The sequence below is a fragment of the Apteryx rowi genome, unplaced genomic scaffold, assembly GCF_003343035.1.
Source record: "Apteryx rowi isolate R43461 unplaced genomic scaffold, aptRow1 scaffold_460, whole genome shotgun sequence".
Lineage (NCBI taxonomy): Eukaryota > Metazoa > Chordata > Aves > Apterygiformes > Apterygidae > Apteryx > Apteryx rowi.
In genome coordinates, this window is record NW_020450717.1 from 96,931 (window position 1) to 107,206 (window position 10,276).

Here is a 10,276-nt window from a genome sequence, read left to right on the forward strand (position 1 = left end):
CCAGGTTCATCCTGCAGTATACTAATATTTTTTCCATTGAAAATCCTTGTCTCCAAATTTCAGTGTTCAACTGATTCAATTATTAGCAACTTCTTCTGACAAATAAAAGGCAACTCATCTCAACTATGTTACATGACACTCGTTTGTACAGGAAAAGGAAGGAGACAGTTACCATGTAAACAAAAGAAAAACAAGAACAAAATCTCACTTGCTCAGTTGAGCTCATCACCAGCAAAGCTTGATTTTGATCAGCTGTCCCATCAACAGCAGGATTCACTCTAATAGAATTTACCATAAAAGGAGATTTAAGGGTTTACTGTTATCAGAGGGATTGACCAAATATTAAAATTCCAACAGTAAGAAAAAACTCAAGCTATTTGAAACCATTGATTTTAGCATGTATTTGTTTTCTCAGTGTGTAAGAGGTCCACTGTGGCTTTCATCAGAACAGCTTTGCGTGATTTATTTCATGACTTTCTTTATAGAATCAGTTCATACAAGCCTGTTTCCAGTGTTAATATAGTCCCCAAAAACACAGAATGTGGGAATTCTCTGGGTGTATCCCAGCCTGAGAAACCAGTACAGTTGCTGTCCACTTCTTGTCAGTATATTTCAGGAGAACAAAGACATTCAGCTCGTCCTTTATATTGTTGGGAGCTGAATTCACTGACAAAAATGCCCCAGTTCTACAAGCGATAGGAAAAACTACTGTTGTTCAGGGGAGTTCGGTGGACATGCAGCAGTTTACTTGCCTGAAGCCTACTATAGAATTGAGGTCTTTACATTGATCTACCAAGCACAAGATATTGTGAGTGTGTGAAGTTACATTTAAACCACATCATGTATATTGTATGGATAGTAAAATGTCATCTAGAGATACACTAGAAAAATTCTTAGGCTTTCTTGTTGAAAAGGCAAAAGATTTTTGCATGCCATGTGAAGATATGATTTTTTAAGGTGTATTTAAAAATAAACAAAAATTTAAATTACATTCTAATAAGCTATTTATGATCAGTTCAAACTAAGTTCCACTGAAAATAAGCTTGAGAAAACACAAGGGTGTCTTTCAATAAATATTTATGGAAATAAAGAAAGAGGAACAGAAACTTGGTCATAAATTTGCCCAGATGAATAGAAGATGTCATTAACATATGCTCTCTCTGTATGAACCATGGGTTCCTCCTCTTGGGGGAATCACAGTGGAAATTTGTAAAGAGATTTTTCTGCACACCATCATAAAATAAATTCCCAGTTCTGTACTCAGTGCTGGAGACATTGCCAGGCAACAGGAAATGATTGCTGTATCTTGAGAGAATGCCCTGAATTTATTATTTTTAGGTCTTCCAGAAGTGACACAATGCAAAGTTCTGACTAGATTTTATTCCAGCAAGTCCATACTTGAAGCTAAACAGATGTCCAGAAATTCCACCAGATTAAAAAACACAAAAGCATCTCTTTCGTTCATTAAAATATGTAGCTATCAAGTGATAACAATTAGTATACAATTTATTGGGAATTAAGAGTTTAATTATGCCGACTCAGCATTACCCTTCCACCCCATTCAGAAGTTCAGGAAGATCTGTGAGGGCAAATTGCCTTCCCCCATGCTCAGGACACACCGCCGCTGGTGCACTCATCACGGGAATGCACCAAGCACACTGCATGGGCAACTGCAGGTATTTCAAGTAGGAATGCAGTCTTGATGACAGTGAAGCCACCATAACCCTCAGTAAATTTTTCCAGTGGTTAATTATCCCTACTGTTAAAATAACCCTGCATTTTGTTACTTCTCTGAATTTATAAAGCTATAGCTTCCAGTCCTGGAAGCTTTTTTTTTTTGCTATTAGATTAATTACCTTTTTTGCTTAAAACATTTTCAGAGGAAATGCTTCTTTTTTTCCCTAATTTTTTTAATTGAAGAGGAGATGATGTTGAAAGGGTCAGGTACTAGAGGCCAAAAAAAAAAAAAAAAAAAGGTAAAGCTATACCAGAAGCTATAAATTCAGTCCAGAGTTAGTGAGGGGTTTTAGGGACAATTTACATGGAGAGGTGTATTACATGATTGCAATAGCCCTCTTTAACTTCAGAAATTTTTAATCCCACAGAATTTGAGGTAGGTAACAATGATAAATGAAGTAATTTTCAAACATTTCCTGTAAAATGCAAATGCATATATCATCTTTGAACCCAAATCTATTAATGATTTGGCATTGCATATGCCTTTTTTAAACACTTTGATGTTCACCTTTCTCAGTGCTATTTTATTTTACATTTGCTACAGGCTAAAAACATGTGTCCAGCCAGATTTTTCAGCTTAGCTGGCAACAGATAATTTGTTAAGCTATGGTTAACTAGAACACTTGCAATTGTCTCTCCATACCCACCAGTTGGAGCCACCTGACAGATGGAGGTGCAATTAGTCTGAGCCCAGTTTCTGATAACTGTACGCTGAGCAGCTGCTATCCCTGTGTTGGCACACACTCAGAGGGCTGTCCTTGGTGGCTGAAAACACACCTTGGTGGGAAAAGGTCACAGTGAGAGGTCCAGTGAGGAGAAAAGCAACAACATCACCCGGTGTGGCATGGGGCTGCTGCTATAAATGAGTAACAATAACTGTTGGCATTGTATCTGGAATACTCAGCAAACATGTTTGTCCAGGACATCTCCCGACATCCTCTGCCTGCTGGGTTTTTGTAGATACCTGGTTGTAACTTAAAACACCCTGAAAAGTGGTGGTAATTTTCCTCTGAGCTAACTCCTGGCTAAAGAAAACAAGTCACATTTTAGTAGAAGAGTGAGTGGAGTCCTCTAGCTCATTCCTTTAAAAGCTGAAGTGCAATACAGGCAAGAAGAAAGAAACCATCTGGGACTGAGGAGTGTGAGGAGGGGAAATCAGGAAAAACAGAGAAGATGAAAGAGAGAAGACAGGAAGGAAGGATGGAAGGAAGGAAAAGACAAAGCTCCGTGTTGCTACAAATAGCATTTGTCAATTACATATAGAACGTAATGCCTCAGAAAGACCCAATTAAGGCAATGGAAATGCAGAAGCAGTAATGCAGGGATGAATCATCTGACCTAAAATAGAGGGGATGATGAAACATAAAAGGGAAGAAAGTATGTCATTTTAGCTTTAACAGTAAAATAATTCCAGATATAATCTTCCAAAAATATTTGGCTAACAGAAACCACAAGCTAGTGTTGGTTACTACAGCTTTATGCAGGTACAGTGGAGAAATTCTCTATTCCAAGCTATAGCTTAAAATGGGCATTCTGCCCCTCTGTTGGTCTTGTACACAAAAGCTAGTCAACACAATATACCACGCATGCTAGCCAGTCTCCAAGAGTGACACTGTCAATTAAGGATACAAATTAATCTAAAGATCAATTCATCATCTTTGTAAAACAGTATGTCATGCATGTCATAAATTATAGAATCCCTTCTCAATTTCTCTCTTCCAGGACAGCCTTATACTAGCGAATAAAATGAGAGACCACAGACTAGCTCTCATGACACTGTAGGTCTGCAGCAGTTGTGAAGCAACGGGGAAAAGGTTTCCGATACAGAGACCCCGTACCTATTCCTAGAACTTGTACAGCCCTACTTGAAATGAAAACATGTCCAGCTGAAGGGAAAAAATCATATCCAGGCAGCTGGGCAACATTCTAGAGATGAGAGGGCAGAACTTCTGTTCCACATCACACCTTTCTGTAGATTGCTGGGAACAAGTATACCCCTTCAGTAACTCCAGCGTCCATTAACAAGAGTATGGCAGTCAGATTCCTCAGCTGCGGATTTAAGAGCAGCTCTAAATCACTGCAATCTACCCTCTCCTCTAGCCTGGAAAAGGCTGAACTAAACTCTCCTGCATGTTACATCTGGCCCATATAGGCTCCGATATATGTCAGATTCCAGTAGCACTTCTCCTGTATGCTCTCCTAGCAGCATGGTACCCACAGTCTTCTCTCACTTCAACTACCTCTATCATCCCCATACAAAGGGAAATTTGGGGTCTACCAGATCCTCCCCAACATGGAACCTCCCATTAATATTTAAAAACAACTTTAATACAACTTTGTGCTACTTTGGAAATACGAGAAGACCTTAACAGAAGAAAGAATAGCTGCATACCCTGAAAACACAATAGTTAGGTCCCTCTATAGACCCTGTGTAGCTCTGAAGCTCTCAGTATTTTCTGCACTTTGAATTAGCATTTGATGAGTGTCATCAGCTTCTAATCAAGTGTTAGAATATACCTGTATGATGTTAAGGCCAATGTCAACCTAAGATTTCTCTAGTCATGAGCCGTCAGGTACCACAGCTAGTAAAATGTCTTTTCATATCTGCAGTATACACCATAATGTATCAGACATACATAAAATATCACAAAGTACAAAAATAAAAAAGGTTTAAAACAAAGATTTGTCCGCATCTCTTCATCCTTTCTACAATGATTCTGTTCAATTTCCTGATTTATGCCAAAAACCATCAGGTACCCAGTCTCTTATGGTAACGCATGTCACATGCACTAGAATGCTGAGGCTTCACTGCAGTCTGCCCAAAAGCGCATTAGTTGCTAGGTGGAAGTCCACAGTTTCAGCAAAACTGACACCTAGATATCGTACACTGAGACCTATGCAGCACACATGCATTTGGACTACCACAGAATCCTAGCTGAGATTCAAGAACTGAGGTAGACCATCTGAAGTCTTCCTTTCTACACCTCCTTCTGCAGTAAGTATTCTAGCAGTACTGGTGGTGTGCAGGCTAGAGCTATGAGCTCTGCCACCATAACTAACTACGAGAATGATATTGGAGGTAGTAACGCTTGTATAACTCAGGGAGGGGAAGCCAACTGTGTAATCGCATGGACAAATTTTCTCTCTTCACATTTAAGCTTTCGAAACAACATGTATACATAGCATTGTGTAAACACATATACCTACCAAATCCCAAGAGTGTAACACATTACAGTGAGCTAGACTTAAAGCAAGATCCTTGTACTGAAGGGGCAGATAGCCTCTCTGTTGTTCATACATAATTTGCTCATACATAATGAACTGCTACAGGGAATTGGGCAGGTAGAGTGTCAAATTGACACATAAGCAGGTCGTGCGAAAAGGTCTCTTCCAGAACAGTGTTTTTGTACTTTCCAGCCTTCCTACACATTTTAGGCAGTCAGAACTGTAGAACGTTTACATAATAAATCCCCTTTCTGGTTTGGGTCTGAATTCATCATGCAAAGAACGTCATTTGACAGTGCAGATTTGACAATAAGAAATTCAGCTAGTAGCATGAACATAAAGATATCAATAATTCAGTATCTTGGTTATGTTTGCTATGCCACTTGAACTTTCTACTCAGTAATAAATAAATCAGTACTGAAATGACATCAATAAGGCTGCACAGGCCATAAAACTGAAAAAGTTGACCCACTCTTGTTACAGGGCATTACTTCCATATGCACAGCCTGAAAGCAAGTTTCAGCTCCTGATCATAGTCTTGTCTTTACAAAGCACAGAAAGGCACTGAATTAAGTTTAAAGTTTTTATAAATTGCAAGGTCTCCTTGAAATATCTATTTTGTAGTCTTAAGACCAGCATTTAAATGTAATAAATGAAATAACTTAGGGACAAAACAGCATCCTCAAATGCAGTACGTGTAACACTTTTAGGCTGCATAAACTCAAAAAACTTCATATAAAAATACAACATTTCTGGCACTATTTGATGAAACAAAAACATGCAGACTCAATTTTTGAGTAAGCCTATAATGAAAATTCAATTTCCATAGTTCTTTCTAATTTACGCATTTGTTACTTGGTGAGAAGTTACCACAAATTGCTTTTAACAGTCAGATACAGTCTTCTTAAAAGAAAAATAATCTCACCCATCATACACCCCATTTTTTCAGTCCCTTAACAATGCACAAACACAAATGCACTCGCTACAACCTGGAAAATTGCTACCTATCTCTGTGTAATCTCTAACACCAGAAGACTGTTATGTGAGGCCAAACTGTCTGATTGATACTGAGGAATTAAAGCATCAAGCTGACTTCTTAAATATTCCATAGCACTAATAGCTCTTTGGTGATTTCTCTAATCCACTTACACAAACCTTCTAGAGAACTGAGGCTCCAGTCACTGTGCTTTCTGCCAAGAAATTCGATCCCTAAAGCCATGTTTTCAGGAAAGCAGGATGATAAACATAATTACTGTACAATGCAAAATTTCACATGATCAATCCATTTACCTTTCTTGAAAATAAACTTTGCTAAACATGAACAAAAGCACGAGCCATTCTTTTTTATAACAGGCATGAGACACTTCATTTTGCTTCGTTTTTCCTCTCTTGGAGTTAGTATAGGGACATAATTCTAGAATATGCTTGCCATATCAAAAATGTCTGTTTTTCCCATTTGCTTTTTCCCAAATTCCTTTATATACAGTTTGTCTGAAATAAAGAGCCAGGATGTACGCATCTGTACCTGGGAAATCAAAACCACTTTTTAAAATTGTCTTTTTTACATTTCCACTGTAATCAGAATACTCTGGTTCTTATTTTTCGAGGACCTCAGAAACCAAACTCCAGCTGATCAGAGCTGTGAAAACTGATAACAGGAATTCACAGCCAATCTGCTGCACCATAACAAATTTTGTATTTCAGTAGACCTTGCATCTTTTTTTCAATGTATCTTTTAAAGAATCCATGAATGGCTTACCAGATGTGAATGAAGATACCTATTTTTTAAACAACAGTCATAGTAGTAACATGACCATCTTCCTGCTTAGAGAATGCATGCCTTAATATTTGTAGTGTATTTTTCTTTGAATCCTTGTCTGATCCATGGAACTATCGCCTTTTAAAGTAGTTTTTTAAGTAGTTTACTACTATGTAGCAGTCTTCTATGGTAACATTACTATATAGTTTGTACTAGTCTGGCAGCATTTATCTGAAATAGTCCGAGCTGTTAGGCATGTGGATTCTGAGTGGAAAATATTAACTAGATTCTGCTATTCTCAGAAGAATGAGGGTGACATCTAAAAAAGCTCAGAACTTGGCACTCAGAAACTGCAATACCAGGAATGAAGACAGAAGTTTTACATTATACCACATCATAGTTATTATCCTGTTAAGAAACCTAAACTTTAAGAAAGAGTTTTGTATGTGTACTTTGCTTCACACTGATTATGGAAACACTGCGTCTTTTGTAATATTGTGATTGTATATCTTACTGCCTGCTTGTCATTTTCTGTTCCCGTTCTCACCAAATACCTACAGCTGTCAGTCCTTTTCTGACAAGAGAAGTGATAGGTTCTAGTTAGAAAAAATAGGATTTCTATTTACCTACTAACAGTCATTATGAGGTTTCATATGAACATATTAAAGAAGCAAAAAACAGGCTTCCTTTTTCATAGACAGCTGTCAGCAATGAAAAACTGGTAGAAAATTATTTCTCTGTATTGTGGCAAGTCATAAGATACCTGCGTTTTGACAAAATATTTAGAATCACGAAAGCTAGACCTTTAGTATTTCTAGAAACATTTGCTGCACTCAACAGTGAAAGAAACTGGTTCATTCAACTGCTTTCAGTGATCACAAACAATAGCAATTCACTTCTCAAGGGTTCTGGGATAGAACCAAAGATCTGAGGGACAGAGTAACACTGATACTATGGCCCGTACCATTAGCATTTGCTCCATCGCTAAGTTTTTGAGGGCAAACTGAGAGAGGAGGCAGCTTCTTAGAGATATTTCCCCATGCAATGTCCTTGGCAATAATAATTCCACAGTTTTTGGTGCAAAACTTAAAGGACGTCATGTTCCGACCCTAGGGGTACTGTATTTCTATTATTACAGTATCAACCTTAGTGTTTGAAAAGCCATACTGGCTGGAAGGAGGGGACGCAGCAGCAGTATATACTCCTAAAGGCTATCAAAATACAGAATGGATCTCTCTATACAGACACAAGACTAAAAGAAGATCTATCAAAATGAAAACATTTTTGCATCTATAGCTTGCCAAGGTTCCCTCAGTAAAATCACGCAAAAGTAGGCTGTATAACATTCCTTCTAATGAGCATTCTTCTTTCTTTATCCTTTCCCCTTCTCTTTCCACAGCACAAGCTTTCCTCTAGAAAATTGTTATTCAGCTGCTGATCTATGGTTGCCTAAGGGTTTCTGAGATACTTCTCTGTGAAAGAAAATAACCTATTGTAATAAGTTCTAAATTAATCACACAGGGTTGAAACTTTCACTGGAAAATTGTTAGGGGTCTATAAATCAAAAAGGGTTGAAACAACTGCTCTGGAAAAAGGGCCTAGCTCCAGGATATGACTTTATTTTAAATATTTTAGTACAGAAAATGAAACAAGTATTATATTAAAAAACAAGCTATGCAGAGTACACAACTTTGCTCTACAGTACAATATTTGCATCACAAAAAAAGAGTAACTTTTTTATACTTACACATACAACCAATGCAAGCATATTACAGTTTTCACATAAACAGGTAAATTTTTCCCCAAAGGCCATGTACAATCATCCACATTTTTTAAATAATTTGCTTTACATTCATTTGTTGCACAGGTTCAGTTTTTGACAAAATTCCATTGATTGAACTTGCTGGCAAGAACGATCAAAAGTGAATCTGAACAGCTACCAGATACTCTGGATGAAAAACAAACCTTATACTCAACAAATACATATTGGGTAATAACAGCTGCAACCTCACATATGTAGATGAAAAATATATCAATCTAAGTGCTCCACAGAAGCATTTAAAATTAGAAATATCTAAAAGAATTGTTCATGAACATGCTATTCTGAAAGAATGAGAAAATATTCAAATAATTCTGAATAAGTATATTTGAGAAAATTAACCTACTTACAATTTAAAACCCAAATAATTCTACACCATTAATTCCTGGCCTAGATTTCATTAGCATCAAGAAAAATCTTATTTACAGGGAATTAAAGCATCTATACAACTTTAAATAAAGTCAGCTTCTTAGACACATTTCTCTAAGACATATCTGTCTTATGTCCTTTGAAACCACAAATATTTTGAGAATTTTGTTCAAAATTTTCTCAAATCRGCAGCATAACTGCTGTTTGGTACCAATATTACACAAGTCACATTGTGGGCTCTGTTCTAATAGCTGCAATATCACTGGGAATTTGACAGATCCAGAAATACTGATAATAAATAACAGCATAATAACATATTTTTCTGTGCATGTATGTTTGTGAGCAGACCTTAAAGAACATAACTTTTTCAGCAGGATAGTACTAGCGTGGAGGTTCTCTGTCTGTGATACAGGCCCTTTTGGAGAGTGGTGGATGAGAAAATAGTTATGCAAGACCAATTTGCTTCTGTTTGGATGACAAATAACTGAGCATCTGTGAAAAAGTTAGCTGGGCCTTGCTAGATTCATGAGCTCAGGTTAGTTTCACAAAAGCTTTTCTGGTAGCACTGCTGATTTCAGTGCATAAACTGGTTTATACTAAGAGACGAACTGTTTTCCTCATTGTCTTTTCACATTACAACACTAGGCCCACTGTTGTGCCAGTGCACTTGTCTGCATACTCATGCAACAAGTCAGATCAGTTAAGTATTGCAGATTAAGCCAAGCAGTTGTTTGGGTTTTGTTCTGGCTCGTCACCTGGACACATTAATGCCAGGGGAGAAGAGGCAGTGGCACAAGTGTGTGAATGAAAAAAATGTTCCTTTTACAGACAGCTTAAAAAGTTTGTGAAACCACCAAAGGAGCTAGCAATGGCAAAAAGCAGATCTAGAGAGGGGAGTGAGTAGCTGGACCCAGTGAGGTGCATTGCCAGTTTTCTTTAACGCAGTTTGGACTATTTGCCCTGATTCCTTGGGAAAAGGATTTAAACACAGCACTGAAACACATTATAAGGATTCTAGTAACTATTTCGGAATATTTGTGGCTTATACAGAATATCTAAAARCATATTATTCAAAAACCTGTACATGGATTAGATGTTACTCTCTAGAATTTGAGCTGTCTTTAATATAAAGAGCCAGATTAGCCTTCAACAAGAACAGATTTTTCCTCATTCTAATGCATATTTAAGAAACTCCTCAAATTTTAATAATTCTATTTTGGCATATAAAACCCTATTCAGGTGTTTAATTCACACTGGCTCATTTTAATGAGAAGAAAGCCTAAAGCAACGATAAAGTCGACTATAATTTTTCAAGTTGTATCAAGATGAACGAGTTAAACAGTTTTAAAGGGTCTGACTGATCCAAA